This window comes from Pleurodeles waltl, chromosome 1_2 (genome assembly GCF_031143425.1).
Source record: "Pleurodeles waltl isolate 20211129_DDA chromosome 1_2, aPleWal1.hap1.20221129, whole genome shotgun sequence".
In the NCBI taxonomy this organism is placed as follows: Eukaryota; Metazoa; Chordata; class Amphibia; order Caudata; family Salamandridae; genus Pleurodeles; species Pleurodeles waltl.
In genome coordinates, this window is record NC_090437.1 from 1,086,590,792 (window position 1) to 1,086,609,516 (window position 18,725).

The 18,725-nt window shown below is 41.1% G+C and overlaps 1 long non-coding RNA gene across 3 annotated transcripts in view; it reads left to right on the forward strand.

The window, feature by feature from the left end:
• LOC138248115 (uncharacterized) overlaps positions 1-18,725 on the forward strand; it is a 96,928-nt gene that overhangs the window by 36,608 nt on the left and 41,595 nt on the right. Inside the window, exon 5 of one of the 3 annotated variants that reach the window (XR_011194594.1) lies at positions 13,333-14,936. The exons of the other annotated variants lie outside the window; for them this stretch is intronic. This is a non-coding gene — a long non-coding RNA (uncharacterized lncRNA). Of the gene's footprint in view, positions 1-13,332; positions 14,937-18,725 lie in introns of those variants that run through there. 3 annotated transcript variants of the gene reach the window in all.

The window sequence follows — 18,725 nt, forward strand, 5'->3', positions numbered from 1 at the left end:
AAGGTTGTAGTTGGCACTTCACTGGAGGAAAGCTACTTCTTCTTCTCACTGGCTAATTTCTTGGGAGCAACTTTCTTTGGGACCATCTTCTGCTCTAGGTTAGAATTGGGACTAAGATGCACAAGCAAAAGAGTTTGATGGACCGAAGTAACTGTAAGGCCTTCTCGTTGGGCGTATTGTGGGTGATGTGGGGTCTCTTCTCTGGTGCAACTAAAAACAACCAACCAAGCAAGAAAAACATGTAGTTAGTGAAACTAGGCATTGTTGCAGTTTGAAATAGTACAGAAAATGCAATCTTAGTGTGGTTGGTTACTTGTGTAATAAATACCAATGTAATCAAAAATTGTAAAGGCAAACCACACAATAAAAAAATTACATTTCTAATCAGACAGCACACCAGACAGATCTAGCTCTTTGCTTTATCTCCATCTGTTTTAAAGGAGTTACCAGGGGTAGTCAGAGCAAGGATAAGGGGTAAATGGAATACTCCTTTAAATAACCTGTGGTGGCAAGGTGGTCCAGGGGAAATGGAATAATCATTAACAAAATGAATTATGCTGTTGATTTGTCTGCAATGCTCCGCAGCCCATGTGTCCTGGAGTAAATTGAATTACACCTAATTAAACTGAATGCTGTAGTGCAGCTGTGCGTCTTTGGTGGATGGATGGATGGATGGAAAAATGGATGGCTGTGGTTGGATGGATCAAGGCAAAATGCAGAATTAGAAAATTAAAATAAAAAAATGATAAAACAAATTAAAAAACTAAAATATAAAAATTAAAACACAACTGAAGTTAAAAAAACAAAAATAAAAAAACTAATATTAAAACATTAAAAACTTTTTATTTTAAAAAGAAATAAAATTAAAAGAAAAAAGAAAATACAAAATAAAAATCTTAAAATAGAAAAAAATAAAAATAGAAACATAAAAAACAAATGTTCAACAATTAGCGATTTTTATATGTAAGCCTATGTCAAAGACACCCTGGCTGGATGGACAAAATGGCTGCCAGCCAGCCACATAATCAAACAACATCAACAAGAAGTAAGGAGGCATGGCAAACAAAGGACACGTGAAAGCCTATGGCAAGGGCCACTGGTTGGATGGACAAAATGGCTGCCAACCAGCCACATGATCAAACAACAACAACAAGGAGCAAGGAGGCAAGGCAGACAAAGGACACATGCAAGAAGCCTATGGCAAGGGCCACTGGCTGCATGCCCAAAATGGATACTAGCCAGCCACATGGTCAGACAACAACAACAAGGATCAAGGGGCATGGCAAACACATGCAAGCGTATTGCAAAAGGACACTGATTGCATGCACAAAATGGCTTTCAGCCACATGGTCAAACAACAACAGCAAGAAGCAAGGAGAACAAAGAAGAACACATGTAAGACTATGGCAAAGGGACACTGGCTGGATGGACAAAGTAGTCACCAGCCACATGGTCAAACAACAACCACAAACAAGGACAAATGGGGTACAAAGAACACATTGAAGCCTATGTCAAAGGGACACTGGCTGGATGGACAAAATGCAAACAAGGAGGCATGGAGAACAAAAAACATATGCAAGTCAATGGACAGAAAATAGTCCCCGGCCACACTGCATGGAAAACAAAGAGAAATGGTGGACCATGGATGACAATCACACACACACAGAAACACTGGCCATAAGGTATGATGGTGATAACACTGATGAAAAGTGACCAACATTAATTCAGCAATGCAAAACATTTAAAAATTAACTGAGCTATACTAATTTCACACCAAAACGCACCCTCCTATACCATTAAATATTATCCCACAAAATAGACACTTTTTGCAAAAACGAAATGAAATGCAAACAATAGTCAACATTTTATTTAATTTAGTGCAATGCCCGCCCTAACTAAAGTTTTGAAAACATGTACCACTGAAACATTTATTTCATAAACTGATGACTACGAGTGCTGGCTCCTACAGGCTACATGGGCCTTAGGAAATCTAGGCTACATACTAGAATAATATTGCAAATGTTTCAAACATGTAGAAAAGGTACTGAGCAATGCAACACTTTTCCTTTACAAAAGGTGTAGAATCAATGAAATGCAACATAAGCAATACCTAGGCATATACTAAAACTCCAGGCCACCCACCGCTATAAAATGTACCAATCTAATTAAAGTACAGTGAAATACTGGTGCATGCCCAAGCAAACTAACAACATCCTTATACAATAGTTTTTTACTTACTTGTGTGTTTCAACAAAAAAAGTCCTTAAATCCAAAGGTATATCCAGGAGACAAAGAGATCAATCGTTCCACCTCAAAATCCAAGTGAAAAGTGACCAGGAGTTGGGCTAAGCACTGCGAGGAGCCTGCTGGGCAGGAACAGGAAGTTGGAGTCTCTGACGCACTTCCTTTCTTTTTGAAAAAAGAAAGGCTTCTCAATCTGTAAAACAAATGAGAGAGTCCTTTCAAGAAGAGAATTTAGTCAAAAATCTCTTTTTAACGACGTGCCCGAATTCCGCAAACTCTGCCGGCGGAGCAGACTTCTAAGCCCACTCCTAATCAAGTGTATTGAAAAAATGAAGCTATTAATCATTGATGAAGTGAGCATGGTGTTGAACATAATGCTTGCCTTCATACACTTAAGGATGCAGCAGATCTTAAGAACAAACTATGATGCACTCTTTGGAGGAAAGCATTTAATTGTCTTTGGTGACCTACTGCAACTTACACCTGTAAAAGGACAACCTGTTTTCAACACACTTTTAAATAATGAAACAAGAAGTTCCCTGGAAAGTATTGGCAACATGAACATTTGGTTACATTTTGAATACAAAGAATTAGTGAAGAATATGTGCCACACATCTGATATGGAATATGGAGATATACTAAAATATTTCAGAGTGGGAGTCCTGACAAAACAGGGGAAACGTACTTTAGAAAATCACCTTATCAAGAGTCTATTCTCATCTAACATTACAGCACCAGATATAATGTTCAGTTTCATTAAAGAAGAAAGTTCTATAGTTTGTTTAATGCCAACACTTTCAAAGCAAAATGAGCACAAGTGGGAAAATAACATATTTTGGAAATTACAGCTATTGATAAAATGGAACACCAGGGAGTCACAATATTACTGACAGATAAACTACAATCAAAATTGGACTCTTTGAGGAAATCAGTATCTAAGGCTGCAGGATATGAAAAGCATTTATATATGTGCAAAAATTGGTGTGTTATTTTGTGACTTAATTTAAATGGTGAGGAAGGATTAGTAGATGGTGCAATGGGTAAAGTTATGGATTTAATACATTTTCCAAATAGAGATAAGGTAGAATATTTGGCTAAAAAAATTTGATCAGAGAGATGATGTAAAGAAGATTGGCTGATGTATTGTACGATTTTTGCTTGTGAAAGACATATATCCGATGCCAACACATTCCTCTCTCTTTAGCGTATACTGTAACCATCCATAAATCACAAGGTTTAAGTGTAGATGCAGCTTCAGTTAATATTAGAAGTTCTGTATTCAAAGAAGGAATGTTATATGAAGCACTCTGGTAAATTATAACATTATCAAGTTTGTTTTCGATTGACTTTGACGAAACAAAGTTAGTGCTGATGTAAGCTGTGTAAGAGAATACAATCGGTTAAGAAGTCTATACGCTCCTCATTTAGACCAGTACCCTGTTTATGAGGAACAGATACTCTGCCCAAAGAGGAAGATTACAAACCGTCTACAGACCTTCAAGAAAGAAAGAAAGAGTGCTAATTAGAGAAAACTGAAAAATGACAGTGAAATTGTAGGTTACCAGTTAGAAAACAGTTCAAGTGTTAACTGCTATGCAAATGTTGTTCTCAATCTACTGTTCCATTCAGCCCTTGTAGTAAACAAAGTTAAACAATTGCTTATGGGATCCGAGACCTTTTACATATATTTATAGGATCAATAATGTTTACTGTCAACACAGAACAAGTTGTACAAGAGTTTATTATGGCAAGCCTTGGAGTATTAGAACAAGAAGTGAATTTTGATGATCTATTTGGACTCAGTTACAAATGGAACCATGACTGTCAAGATTGCTCTTTTAGATCTAGCATTCAAACCAATTATGAAGGATTTATTTACTTAATATTACCAGATTGTAGAATTGTGCCTTTTAACAAACTGTACAGAAAATGATAACCAAAATATGACCTGTCCAAATTACAAATATGAACTTCTCTCTATATTGTTTTTACAAAGAGCAGGCAAATACCTTATAATAATATGACAGAGATGCAGACCAGATGGGTCCAAATTGGAAACTCAAATCACAAACTTCAGAGCTGGACAAATATCACTTTCAGGAAGACCTTTTTCTACTTTGGTTATCATCTTTCATGAAGGAGTTAATACAACCTCTGAACACTGCACTATATATTTAAAAAGTGAAAAGGGATTGACAGAGGGTAATGATATCAGTCAAAAATAAAAACCAAAACTTCCCTTCAAACTACCAAACTCATATCTTCTCTTTCTTCAAGCAAGGTTCTATGAATAATTATGGTTAAACAAGTAGCATACAGTGCTTCCTCTATGTGGTTCATGTGTTTAGACACTATTTGGCCTATTAAGGGTAATGTCTTTGAAAATAATCCCCAAATGTTAAGATTCCTTTTAAAGTTCCAAAAGAGAGTTAATATGTGAAGTTTATATAACGCTTTCCAATTAAAGTTGGAAACCAGAAAAACATACTCTAATTGCAGAAGCTTGAACTTGAAAGAATAAAATCCCTTTTGCTTGTTCAACAAAACGTCTGCATTCTAATTGATCAAATAAACTACTGCATGGGATTTTGTGTACATGGATTATCAGCAGTTTACACATCATTTGGCCTACAAAGGAAGATGTTTTCCAGACAGATCTCTAAAACTGAAAAGTACTACACGTTTATTTATGATATTGTACCAGATACAATTATTCCAGAAAATGTTTTAAATTTGCTTGTTTTGATTGCTGTAGTAACTATAGAGAAAGCCACTAATTAATGAATTGTAATGAGTGCAATGCATAGTATCACTTATTTGTAGTGCTCTACTGTGCAGCTTTCATTTGTTTTTTACAATCCATTGATTGTTTTTTCCCTACTGTTTGAAAATTATGTTTTATACACACCATCATTTACAGTGAAGAAGTATAAAAGATGAGAACAGCAAAACATTAAAAATGAAATTTTTATTACAGTGTAATACAATCTTACAGAATAAGCAACAACTATTATTAGGACACCTAGCCTGCTACTTGCCTGTGGCTTCCAGTTCGTGCTTGTTCTTGACTGATACAGTGACACCGCAGTTGCCTCGGTTTTCCCGCTGTGGGTTTTTCTGAATGGGATTCCCCACCCACTGTTCATCTTGCCCACCAGAAGCCCCACCCATGCTAGGACCTACTTAATGCAGGCTGTAGCCAGATATGCAGGGGACATGCCGCTGTCGCACTAAAGCCACACCAAAGGCAAGCCCATCTGCACCTGTCCGTGCCTGGACTGTGCCTGGACCGTGCCTGGTGCCATGACTACCGGTCCTCCCTCCCCCCAAAGATACCTTCGCCAAGCTGTACACCCTGAACTCCAGACACCGCAACAAACACTGCCAACGTGCCACCCCATGCTTCATGTTAGGACGTTCCACCTGCACCCACTACCACTTCACCTGCCACAACACAAACACCAGCCCACTGACCAGCCCCACCCTGAGCACACCACAGAACAAAAGCACCAACTCATCAATGCCTGTCTCGACACATGCTCACTATGCAAGCATTCCACTGGAATATGGGACATCATTGCCACCCTTGCACCAACAACTTCTTCCTCACTGAGACCTGGCCCAACCCTACATCTGCGCTAGACATTGCCCTAGAGATCCCTGAAGGATATAAAACCATTTACCAGGAGCGCACCAACAAGCCGGGTGGAGAAACAGCCATCATCCACAAAGAGACCATACAGTGCACCACCACCACTGACAACACCACCACCCCCATGGAACATTTCAACTTCAAGGTCCACACGGATGACAAAACAACCATCGGGGGCATCCTCAGACGCTTACTCCCAGGCCCACGCTCCAGCTTCTGCAACATCCCCACAGACTTCATTGTGCCCCTAGCCTTGGACTCCAAGGACTACATCTTCTTCAGCGACCTCAATTTCCACATTAACGACTCCAACATCAACAACACTGCACACCTCCTCAACAGTATGAGCAGCCTCGGATTGACCCAGATCGTCCACAACCCTGCACACACCTCTCAACACATGCTGGACCCCATTTTCGCCTCCAGCAACCGCATCAAATACATCTATGTCACTGAATTCACATGGACCAATCACTCCATCATCCACTCCAGCATCTCCCGCCCCCGGACCTCCACCCCAAGATGATCAGTTCCCCCTACCATAGGTGGAACAAAATCTCAGAGACCAGCTGGGGAGACGCTTTCAGTGCCTCAACCCCGCTACCGCTACCAACCTCGAACATGGAGTGAAAAACGTCAATGCCTGGATCACCAATTGTGCTGACAACATCATCCCCATCAAGAGCAATAACCAGAGAAAATCCTCCAAAAAGGGCCAGCTGGTGCACCCAAGAACTCAGAACAGCAGAACAAGACAGCAAACAGCTAGAGAGGAGATGGCGCACCAGCAAGGATGCCTCTGAAAGAGCAGCCTTTAAGACCTCCTTCAACCTTAAGCACTGCCTGCTGAGGGCAACTAAAAAGATATCCCTTGCGGCATACATCGAAACCAGTGCCAACAACACCAAGGAGTTTTCAACATCATTAAGGAATTCTCCAACCTGGCCAATCTCCCTGCTCCCATTCCCAGCAACGGTACTGGAAAAGATCAATAAAGCAAATCATGACATACCTGGAGAAGAACCAGTTACTCGACACCTCCCAATCCAGCTACCACAGCAATCACAGCACCAAACCTACCCTGATTGCCGCCACCAATGACATCCGAACCCTCCTCGACCGAGGAGAAGCAGCAGCTTTGATCCGCCTCAACCTCTCAGCAGCCTTCAGCACAGTATCCCATCACATGCTAATCGAAAGACTCTACCATATCAGCATCTAAGGGGTTGTGCTCAGATGGATCACCTCCTTCCTCACCAGAAAAACCCAAAGGATATACCTCTCACCTTTCACTTCTGAACCCAAGGAGATCACCTGCTGTGTCCCCCAGGGCTCATCCCTCAGCCCCACACTCTTCAATGCACATATGTCCCTGTTGGCCAGAATCGTCTGATCCCACGGTCTCAACTTATTTTCCTATGCAGATGACACCCATCCCATTCTCTCACTCGCCGACAACCCCTCCACCACCAGAACCAACTTCCACAGATGCATCACAATCATTGCCGACTGGATGAAGAACAGCTGCCTGCAGCTGAACACAGACAAGACAGAAGTACTGATCTTTAGCAATAGCGCAACACATGGCAAGATTCCTGGTGACCATCAGAACTAAGACCCACACCTACTCCGTCCAACAACCTCGGAATCGTCATTGACAATAAGCTCACCATGAAATCACTGATTAATGCTGCCTCCTCCAACTGCTTCCTCACTTTGCACCTGCTATGTAGGAACTTTAAAGTGGCTACCCCTACACATAAGACGCACCGTGATAGAGGCCCTCATCACTAGCTGGGCTGACTGGACTACAGCAATGCCTTTTACTTACAGAGACTTCAAACTATACAGACCGCCTCAGCCAGGCTCATCCTCAGCCTTCCCTGACAAACCCACATCATACCCCACCTCAGGCAACTACACTGGCTCCTCATACAAAAGGGATGCCAATTAAAACTGCTGACCCACGCACACAAGGCTATACTATAGGAGGCTTGCTCTCTATATAGTATATGAAAATGACGTGCACTGTACAGAGAGTACAAGCAACCCCACATTGCTATGCAGAGGTAAAAAGCAGACCACCTAATGATCTGTTATTGTGGGAGTGTGGGCAAGCAGTTAGACTAATCCAGGAGATAAGCATTTGTTGTACTCACAGTTTCAATAAGTTTAGACACACACTCGGAAGAATAACTCGAGACCAATTTACAAAAATACTTCTGATTTTATAACATTTTTAAGACCAAGATCATCAATATACAGTAAGTACTTTTTTTCTTATGATTTTTCAAAGTTTAGAAAATGTTCTGTTTTTTTGCATAATTACAAATCATACGAATCAAAGGGAAAAACTTTAAAAATGCATATAAAATCAGGCAATGCTGTCACAAATGTCACCTTGTATTTTTAGGTTGAAGTCAAGGTCGTCAGAGTGACCAATGGGCCAGCTGGAGAGTGTTGGGCGGTTCCTGGTTCAAGCAAGAGCAGCAGCTGAAGGTCTTGGAGCAGCCCTGGAATGGTTGCTGACAGGTACTAATCAGCCTGCCACCACCAGACATGATTCTGGACTCCTGGGGCGAGAGCCTCTGCTCACAGGAGCCAGAGCACAAAGCCATTCCTCAGTGGAGGTGTTACACTTCCTCCCCCAGGCAGGCACCCTGCACCAGCGGTCAGCTTCAAAGGCTTTACTAACTTTGAAATCTGACCCCCCACCTCTGCTGCTAGCAGCAGATGGCCGTCCAATAGTTTCTCCTCCACTTTGAGTGAGAAAACCAGTTGGAAAATGTAGCCAAAGAAGGAGGAGTGTCCACCCCCTACTCAGACTGCACCACCCCTCAGACGTGGCAGGCAAGGTGACCACTCCATTTCATTTTCCTCCATCTTGGATGGTAGGAACATAGCTAATCAGGGTTAGGGATATGATCCCTTCCCACAGGGAGTGGTCACATAATGGCTGTCGCCACCCTAAGGTAGGTGGCCCATTGGCCACTACCAGGTATGCACCCCAAAGCCCACTAAATGCAGTATTTAGTGGGCATCCCTAGACCTGCAGATCCAATTCGATGGACAGAAGAAGACCAGGAACAAAGAAGACCTGAGAAACAACAACGGAAGTCCTCCTGCAACAAGAAAAAGGCACCAAATCCTGCCTGCTGCTCCTAGGACTCGACAATCACCTCTGAGGTGCTGTCTGGAATCTTGAATCCCCAGAGCACCTCCACCCTTCTAACAATCACCAATAACCTCCCTCAGAGTGAAGGTATCACTTTCTTGAAACCTGCAAGCAAGGCACCAATACAGTCAGTTCACTGACCAACGGCTGACCAATGAACCAGACCTAGCAGCCTAACCAAAATCCAAACAACAGACCCAGTGGACAAAACCTATCAGTGTGCCAAGTTTCGTGCGTGGCACTGTGACTTTCAGGTCCTGAAACATCCCATTGCCTGGGACTGCACCCCCAATGTCAGACACCCAGAAACAAAGTCCACTCCTGAGTCTCCAAAGCCCAGAGGCAAGCACCAGTCAAGGGACTTCAGGACACCCAAGAAACACCCCCCAGAGTGGCCACGCTGACCTGCAGTCTAACCTCCAAGTGACATGCCCTGGCTCCAAGGACTCCCTGACGCATGACTTCTGGCTGACTTATCTGCAATGTACCTAGCCTTCCTGGCCCCTGCAATGGCATACCAGTTGTGCTCTATTGGCCCCTACCTCTTGCAACCTCTACCCTCCAAGAGGACCCACCGGACTTACCTTTAAGTCCGTCTGTTCAGTGTGTTTCCAAGTTGTCCCCTTCTCCATTGTGCACCAGCTCCTAGATCTTTAGTCGCTGCTCCTGCTTCAACCGGGGAACTGCCTGATCTTCTCTGGCTGGTCCAGAGGACACCTCAATGGTCTTGATATAAAAACTGAGGTAACACAGAGCATTGTCTGATTTTATATATATTTTTAAAGGTTTTCCCTTTCATTCCTATGGTGAGTAATTATGCACAAAAAGCATAGATTTTCAAATTTTTTAAAAATCATAACAAAAGAAGAACTTACGTAAATCCTTCATGTACCTAGATATACAAATTTTGATTTTCTTTAATTTCTCTAAATCTACTTAATGGAATTACACCAAAACAAAAATGCAATGTTTTTGCACCAGAACCTACCTTCCTGCCAAATCGGGTGTAATTCTGTCCAGTAGTTTTTGCGCTATTGCTGTTCAAAATTCCCATGGGAAAATTAATTGGGAAAACATGTTTTGGGACCCTCGCATTTTCTCGGCCTCTCCTGAATGGATCACCCTGAAACTTTACAGGCAGCAGCTGATGGGACTGGCAAATGTTTTTGGAAAGTTCAGTGAAGATTCGTCCAGCGGCGCCAAAGATATAGGCAAGTAAATAAACACTTTTATATAGAATTAAGGTTCTAACTACAACTACCTAGTTGCAGTCGCCAGTAGGCAATATATATAAAATTACAAAACCCACCCAAATCATAAACCCTCTAGAATGGACACAAGAGATGTCAGCTGCAGATAAAATCAATCTGTAACCTTGAGATTATATTCGATGAAGAGTTACTGTTGAAAAATCAAGTGGCCAAAGGCACCAAAGTCTGCTTTTGACAGTAAAAATTACTAAAAACCGTGCTACTCTTTATTGATGAAAAGTTACGTATACTAGTTATAAATGGTTAAATAAAATCCAGGATTGATTATTGAAATGCATTGTCTCTAGCTCTCCACAAACTCCTAATTCTTCAAATACAAGTAATTCAAAATGTTGCTGCACCCCTGATCTCTAAGTCTTTGAAAATAGCCCACATTTCCCCAGTACTAAAATATCTGTAATGGCTCCCAATCAAACAAAGAATCAATATCAAAGCTGCTGTTTTAGTCTGTCAAGCCTTTTATTTTTTGCTCATAACTTTTAATGGGGCATGCCGGTCCACAGTTTAAGATCCAGACAACAATATAGCCTAAAGATCCAAAAGTTCAAATCAATTAGGACAGGTGACAAGGCTTTTTCTATTGCAGCAGATACACTTTGAAATAACCTCTGGGCTGAGTCAAACCATTTAAAATTCAGATATTCACTAAAATCACATCTGTTTACATACTGCTGATAATATATTCATTGGGCTTAAAGATACACTTACTATCCCATTGAACTATACCATAATTTGCCATAATGTGGAGACAAGATACTATTCATAGTTAACTATGTGAAAATGTTATATTTCTTTATAAACAATCCTGGGATATAGCTAAGGGCAACCATCCTTTTCAGTGCATTGCTGCACTCTAATTAGGTTTGTGCTTTACAGATACCCACACATACAAACATTCATATAAGAAGGCAACATAGAAAGCCTCCAGGCAGGTGAGCACATTGCCTACCAGCCCCTGTGATGTGGCTAGGGCATTCTGTAAATCAAAGGCCATGACTTTAAAGTGGTATTGGTGGACGGAATGTTTCATTCTGCATTCGTAATTGGTGTGATATGGTTACTCCATGTTACTCTTGTAATGTGTAATTCTGACTAAATTCCACCAATCGTCCCATGGCAGAATCTTTTGCTGCGAGGCCCCAGAAATGCACTCAAGATTTGGTGTCACCTTAGTGTCATTTTCTAAGATGGGCGGTCGTGGTTAAAGGGCTGCTTCTCAAGTAGATATGCTGCTGCTCAAGTAGGCAGTCTACTTGAGAAGCAGCAACATGAACTTGAATGTCCATGCACTCTTGTGCACTGGATGATGCTGTTTCAGCACGAGCTGCGTAACATGCATATTTTCACCCATTGTTGGAACTCTGTGAAATCTCGTGGAATTCCTTGGAAAGAAACTGTGAGTTCTGCCCACTCCTAGTATTGGCTATCAGATCTGCATATGCTGCTTTCTACCTAGCCCAAGATGACAGGATGATTTTCAGTAGTCACTGCTCAAATCAAAAGTCACCAGATATGATGCTATGTTATGAGTGATATGAATGGCATGGTATTGAGGTACAGTAGCTTTAACCAGATATTTTCCTTCACTAATAGAGCTGAGATTTCCTCACTCAAGATACAGGGCTTAAGCCAATTCACGTGCTAGACCTTGTAGGGCTCCTGGGGGCACCAATGTCAGCTAAGTATTTTGAATCACTGATCGTAATGCAGCAAAGAATCACACCACTTCTCCTCCCAAGCTTCAATGCAAATTGGCAGCAGGTACAGGATTTTCTTACTCTCTTCATAATCTAAGTATAATTAGCAAAGGATGTCTTCTGATTAGACCACAACCTCATTAGCTCTTAGCTTTCATCAAGGTTGCCATTTACAGAATGAATTAGTTCGGCCATCATGAGATACACTCTTCAATTAGGACAGCCATTTGTCATATGTCATGGATAAGTACAAAGCAGCTTCTAGTACTAACTCATATTGTAGCCATACCACCATCAACAGTATTTTAGAGAAAGCAGTTGGGGGTCATCAGAAAAGAGATCCCACTCACCGACAGGACATTTCCATAGAGTCTGTTTGCACTGCAAATTGCCCTGATGCAATGGAAACCAAATGAAATACATCCTAACATCTGTAGAGGGGAACCAAATCACTGCACCATGACACAGACCTCTTGCTCACTGGATATTACATAACTCAATGAAGTTTCTTACAATTGGAATTGCGATTCGCTCATTGTGATTCGCATGGAATCGCAATTAGGAAATCTCAATTCCAAATATTCATACATGTGGCCCTTAGTTTTATTGAAGCAATGGGGAGTCCCATCATCAGGGAAATGTAGTAGATGTTATTAGTTGGCTAGGTGAACAGGACTCTGACAAGCAATGTGATGGGTCAACCAATTGTAGATGCCACAGTCTGTCCCCGATTGACCTGATGAGATGGGATATTGCCGGGATAAAAACCAAACTTCACTCACCTGATTGCATGGGACTGTCAGGAGATTACCCATTAAATCAAACTTCCACAGGAGCAGATGCCTTTTACCCAACTCCCTCCAACAGATGTGTGCTCAGACTTTACTGATTATCTGAACCCTGCATCCGCTAGGGGGAGCTGGGAATAGAAAAAGAGAGACCACTTCCAGATTTAGTTCCAGCCTGTGTTTCCCACTTGAAGATAGGATATTCAGTGTGTGCTTCTGTAACCTGCACCTTTCTTCTTATTGGGATTTCCTTAAAGGAAGGACCTGCAGTCGGGTGATAAGAGCATAGATAAGTACATTCCTACTGTGCATTCAACTGTTAAGCTACTCACATTCACCCAATTATATTGTTCTCTTAACCTGGGTCTTTTGAGAGACTAGCCTCTCTCTAAGAGAACAATGTTAACTTAATATTTTCTTTTCTCCAGGAGTCAGAGGTATCCAAGGTTCGCTGGAGAACAGTTCAAAGGTTCACAAATATACAATATACTAATTTATTTTACAGGAAACGAAAAATCTTTCTCAAGGTTCAGTTTTCTCAATCGCAGTCTCTAGGAATTATTCTGATCACTGAAGTTGTCTCTAAGACTGGCAAGTCTGCAAGGCGAAGAGTTTTTGAATATATACTTACATATATACATATTGACAAGCCTGGAAATCATACAAAAGGATTCCTTACTGCAGTTGTTTGAAGTTCTGTTAAGCCAAAACAAATTCTTCTCAGAAAGCTGATAGCCACTTGTTGGAAGAAGGAAGAAATTCAGCTTCTCCAGAAGGGAAAAAGTAGCTGGTGTGCACACTGTAATAAGAAAAGAATTAATTTCTCAAAACTGAAAGAATTCTCTATGAAACGAAGCACCTCAGGAACACTGCTCATTCTCCTCAGGATGACAATTGAAGTGCACAGCTCCCAGAGAGAAACAGCTGGAGGGAAGCTTCAGCATGAGACTAAGGTAGAAACACTAGAGCGCTGACCTCACAAAGATTTGCAGCCACCATCTTGAGTGGCAGTTAAACCTGAAGAACCTAGTTCTAAGAATAGCCTCCGCAAGAGCCACTGGGAATGAGGACGCCACAGCAACCAACGTGGGTACAAGGAAAAGGAGAGTCGTTTTTGCTGAGGGAAGAATTTAACAACACTGGCAATAGTTTTCCTGACAGGGATTAATCTATATGTATGATATCATTTTTGTATCATAAAATCTCTTCATTATCTTGTCATGGGTTTGCATCCTATTGTACCCCTTCTATCCTCTCACTTGCTGGGTGGGGTAGGGGTAGGGGTGGAATGTCTGTTTGGATTAAGTTACCTTTGAAGATATCAGTATGTGTGATGGAGACTAAGAGTGATGAGCTACAGATTTTACACATAGAGTCCTCATAATTTTTTATTTATATCTGTTTAATGTTTATAATGACTTTGTCTATTCAGTGAACAATATGTTTCCCGTCAAATTCATGGAAGATCTAAAGGGCAGGCATAGACTGGTCACACAGCAGTTTGATATTATTCTTTGCAGGGATTTTAATGCTACATTATCAACAGATATTTTTAGCTTGGTCTATTCTGTGGGTAACCTGATCGATTATCAAAGCGACTACAGGAGAAACAATCTTGGCAAATACATCACAGCATACAATTTAATTGATAAGCCTAAATTCCAGTGGCTGCCATCGCACATGTCAAGGGGGACGATGCCAGGGGAAACAAATTTTTTTTTATTAAAAGAAAACACTTGCCGTTTCCCTCGTGCCACTGTCTCCCGCCACCTCCAGCTGCATCACTCCTCTTGTTTGGTCCCAACATTCGCTGGGTCACCAGCACACGCTCCTTAGCAATCCTGGCGCTGCTTACATGCTAAATATAGTGCCACTCAGACACAAGCCTGGGGTCTGTGCTGTTTCTCCAGCCCAGCTGTGTATACAGCCGAGTTGGAGAAACCTAAGTGTGCATGCATGTTTGGCCAGCCTCAGAGGGGTCAAACACATGTGCATTTAGTGCGCTCTCTCCTCCTCCACCCTCCCGCCTCCCGGGGCCCAGCCACGTCCCTCCCTGTACACTCTGCTGGCTGACCAAGCTATTGTTTTATTTTTCATCTGCTGGCTGAGTCAGGGGGAGGAGCCGCTCCTGCTAAATGTGTAGTACATGGGCAAGGGAGGACCCTTTATATCATGGGAGGGGCAGTGTCTCAATGATTGACTATATGTTTTTTGTCAAGTGGCCTTATAAAATGCCTATCGAAAACAGAAATATAGGATATTAGCTATAGGGATCATAACTCTCTAGTAGCTTCACTTTCTACACCACTGACCATTTGTGACTGTTTTAGCAGGTCCATTGCATGCCCCAAACTGCAACACAATGGACCTAGATTATCCTGGCACCTTCATAGTCCCAGTGAGTTCCTTGTGAACATAGTTCAAAATAATCTTCAACTGTTCCTAACATGTCTGTCAGAAGATGATGCTGAGTGTTGTAGTTTAACTGCATTTCAGGGCACTTTCAGTAGAATATACTCACCCCTCCTAAAGCCAATGCACAAATGCTATCTTGGCCCAAGATGTTTTTATTCAGCATGTTCCCGTACTAACCGACTCTTATGTCTAGCTTTGTCATCCTTACCTATTGAATGCACTGGAGAGCAGACCAGAACTTCACATGTGCCTTGTAAGTAGGTGTTAAAGTGGAGGAACACTCAAAATTAATAGTGATAATTGGAAGCACCTGCCTCTTGCTGCCAAAACAAGAACTCATTGTGACTTTTGGTCTACAGTCAATTCTGTTAAAATGACAGACACTTCAAAATCAATGTTGACATGCCATATAACTGGAGCCCAATGGATTGACCAGTTTAAAGGTATATAGCTCTCTCTCCCCTACTGTGTTTCATTGGCTGTTCTGTTAAAAATTTTAGACAAGAGAGGGAAACTAATTTTTAATTTGGAGGAAGTGTCTGCTGCCATACATCAGAGCCCTGCAGGCGAGGCATATGGACCAGATGGAGTGCCTATAGATCTATTAAAAAGAAAACGTTGGATTGTGGGTACCGCTCTTTGCTAATGTTTTAACCATTTGGTAATGTTACAACTACCTAGCTCATGGGCTACATCGAATATAGTCCAAATTTTTTAAAAAAGGTAATTATGCAGACCCAAAATGGTATAGGCCCATTTCACTCATCAACACCCCAGCCAAGGGTATTGTACTTTATAATAAAGTTTGGGATTAGACAAAGTCAAATGACATTGTTGACTCCTTCCAATATGTCTTTAGGGTACAGATAGGCACCTTGGAGCAGTGATTAAATGTAAATCTTATTGTAGGCAAGTATACCATTGCCAAGCCCTGCTCATTGCACCTAGCAGTCATGGATCTGTCATCAGCTTTTGATTAATCATACAAAATGATCTCTGTCTTCATTACAATTAGGTTTAAAAGTGGTCCTGGTATATTTTCTCTATGCACTTCATGAGATTATTACCGCCAGTGCAAGATTAAGACCAAGCAGGGAGGTCTCTGATTCTTTCCCTGTATTTCAGGGGTGCGTTTTTGCACCGCCTGTTTGTTCTGTACATTAATCATTTGTATGCCTCCTTCAAAGGGGCTTGTGTTGATGTCCCCATGATTAATAATGTTTCTATTGCAGTGTTGCTGTATGCTGATGACGCTATATTGATTGCTCATATCCCTAGGGCTTTGTGTTGCCTTGTGAATAACTTTATAGAGTTCATTGCAAACTTTGACCTGTCAACAAACTTTACCAAATCACATGTAATGGCCTGCGATCAAAAGCAAATGAATATGTACACTTTAGCCACGCACAATCATAAACATGATTGAGTCAATAGTTTACCATATCCATATTAATATGATAATTCTGTGAGTTTTCTCTTTTAAAAATACTTTATTGAGACAATACAAATACATAAACCAGAAAAGTCATATAATATATAAACTTCATATTGAACAATTTCTATCAAAACAATGAACAATACCATTAAAGTATTTTGTATTTTTTAGGGGATTTGTCTAGGGAACAAAAGGGAAAGGAAAAATAAGGGAAGGCTGCGGAATTGTATCCTCATATGTGAAATAGAATAAGAGAAATTCTAATATAAAACAGTATATTGAATAACTACATAAACATTTTGTGAGTATATTCAAAAACTTAAATGACACAGAGAGAGATTCAGTGAGGACGTAAATTTCCTGATAATATGCTATCTGTTCCTGTTACAAAATTATCTGATCTGTGGAGAAATGTAGTTAAAGGTGACCATAAGAATTGAGCGCTCTGAGTTTGAGAACATCAATGTAGAAATAAAGTATCCAAGTTATGGTGATATAAAACACTATTCCACCATGCCATGTATGAAAGTTAAGAAGAACATTTCCAGTGATGTAAAATTTGTTGAAAAACAGAAGCAAGGAAAATATCAAATACTTTGTTCTCTGATTTGTTGCTAAATAAATTATTGGATAAAGTGCCCCAACAATATGGAAAATATGGAAGGAATTGTTTAATTTAAAAATTGGAGTCAATTGTGCCCATATTTTATGCCAGAAAGTTAGGGTATATGGGCACCAGAATAATAAATGCATTAAATCAGCTTTGGGAAAATCACACAACCAATTGTGATAAATAAAGAATAAGGTTTGCGTGAGGTTAGCTGCTCTTAATATTTTATAAATACGTGAACAAATCTTATTCCAGAAAACAATATCCCAATCAACTCCCAGATCTTTTTCCCATGAGAGCTCAGATCTAGAATTGGCTTGATCCATGATAGGAGACAATAATACTTTATAAATAGTATAATCTTTAGGATTTGAACTAAGAAGGGTAATGAATGCAGAGGGGCAGGTAATGATAATAGATTCAGAGTGTATAGAAAATAAAGCATCTAGTACTACATTCAATAAAATGTTGAACCTATGTTGAAATGATGAGGGACAATTACATTTCCTTTGAAATTGAGGAAAGGAGAGCGGAAATTTATTCATTAAAGAGGTGACCAATCCACATAATATCTTTAGACTTCCAAGTATGCCAAAAAATGGGTTTCTTATTAAGTTTAATTCAATTACTATACCATAATGATTCAGCAAAAAAGTTGGAAGGAATTAAAGATTGTTTAGAAAAAATGGATAATAATAAAGAATGTGTATGTTTAATAACTGGAGTAGAAAGAAGAGAGCATTTCTATGTAAAAGATAAAGGTGGTCATTATGACATTGACTGTAAAAACAGCCTACCGCCGTGGTGACGGCTGCCAAAATACCGCTACCTGTGGCTACCATTTGTCTGCCATAATAGGAGCACTGCTGGACTTCCACCACAAGGAGGGCGGAAATCTGTCAGTGGTCATGGTGGTGGACGGTGGTAAGGTGGCGCTGCTACCACCAGCACCGCCAGTACAAGCCGCCAGCCGTATTATGACAATTCATGCAGCCTGGAGGTGTTCTGCTGGCGGGGTGCTACTGGCGGTTGCAGCGCACCTTCCCTGCCGGAAGACCTCCTCACTCAAGGTAAGTCGAGCTTCTGACAGGGGAGGGGAGTGGAATGGTGGGGAGTGTTTGTGTGTGTCTGAGTGTGTGCATGAATTTGTGAGTGTGTGTGTGAATGCATCTGTGTGTGTTGTGTTGTTTGCGTGTTTGTATGCGTGTGAGTGAATGCGTGTTTGAATGGTGAAGTGAGTGCATGTCTGCATGTCAGTGTGATCGTTTTTAAAATGTGTATTAGCATGTCTGGATGTATGCATGTATGAATGCCTGTATGCCAGTGTGTGTATGAATGCGTATATGCCCGTGCGAGTGATTGGGTGTATGCGTGGTATGTGTTTGCGGGTGCGTGCATGTATGGAGGGTGGGGGTGTGTGTGTGAGGATCGGAGGGGT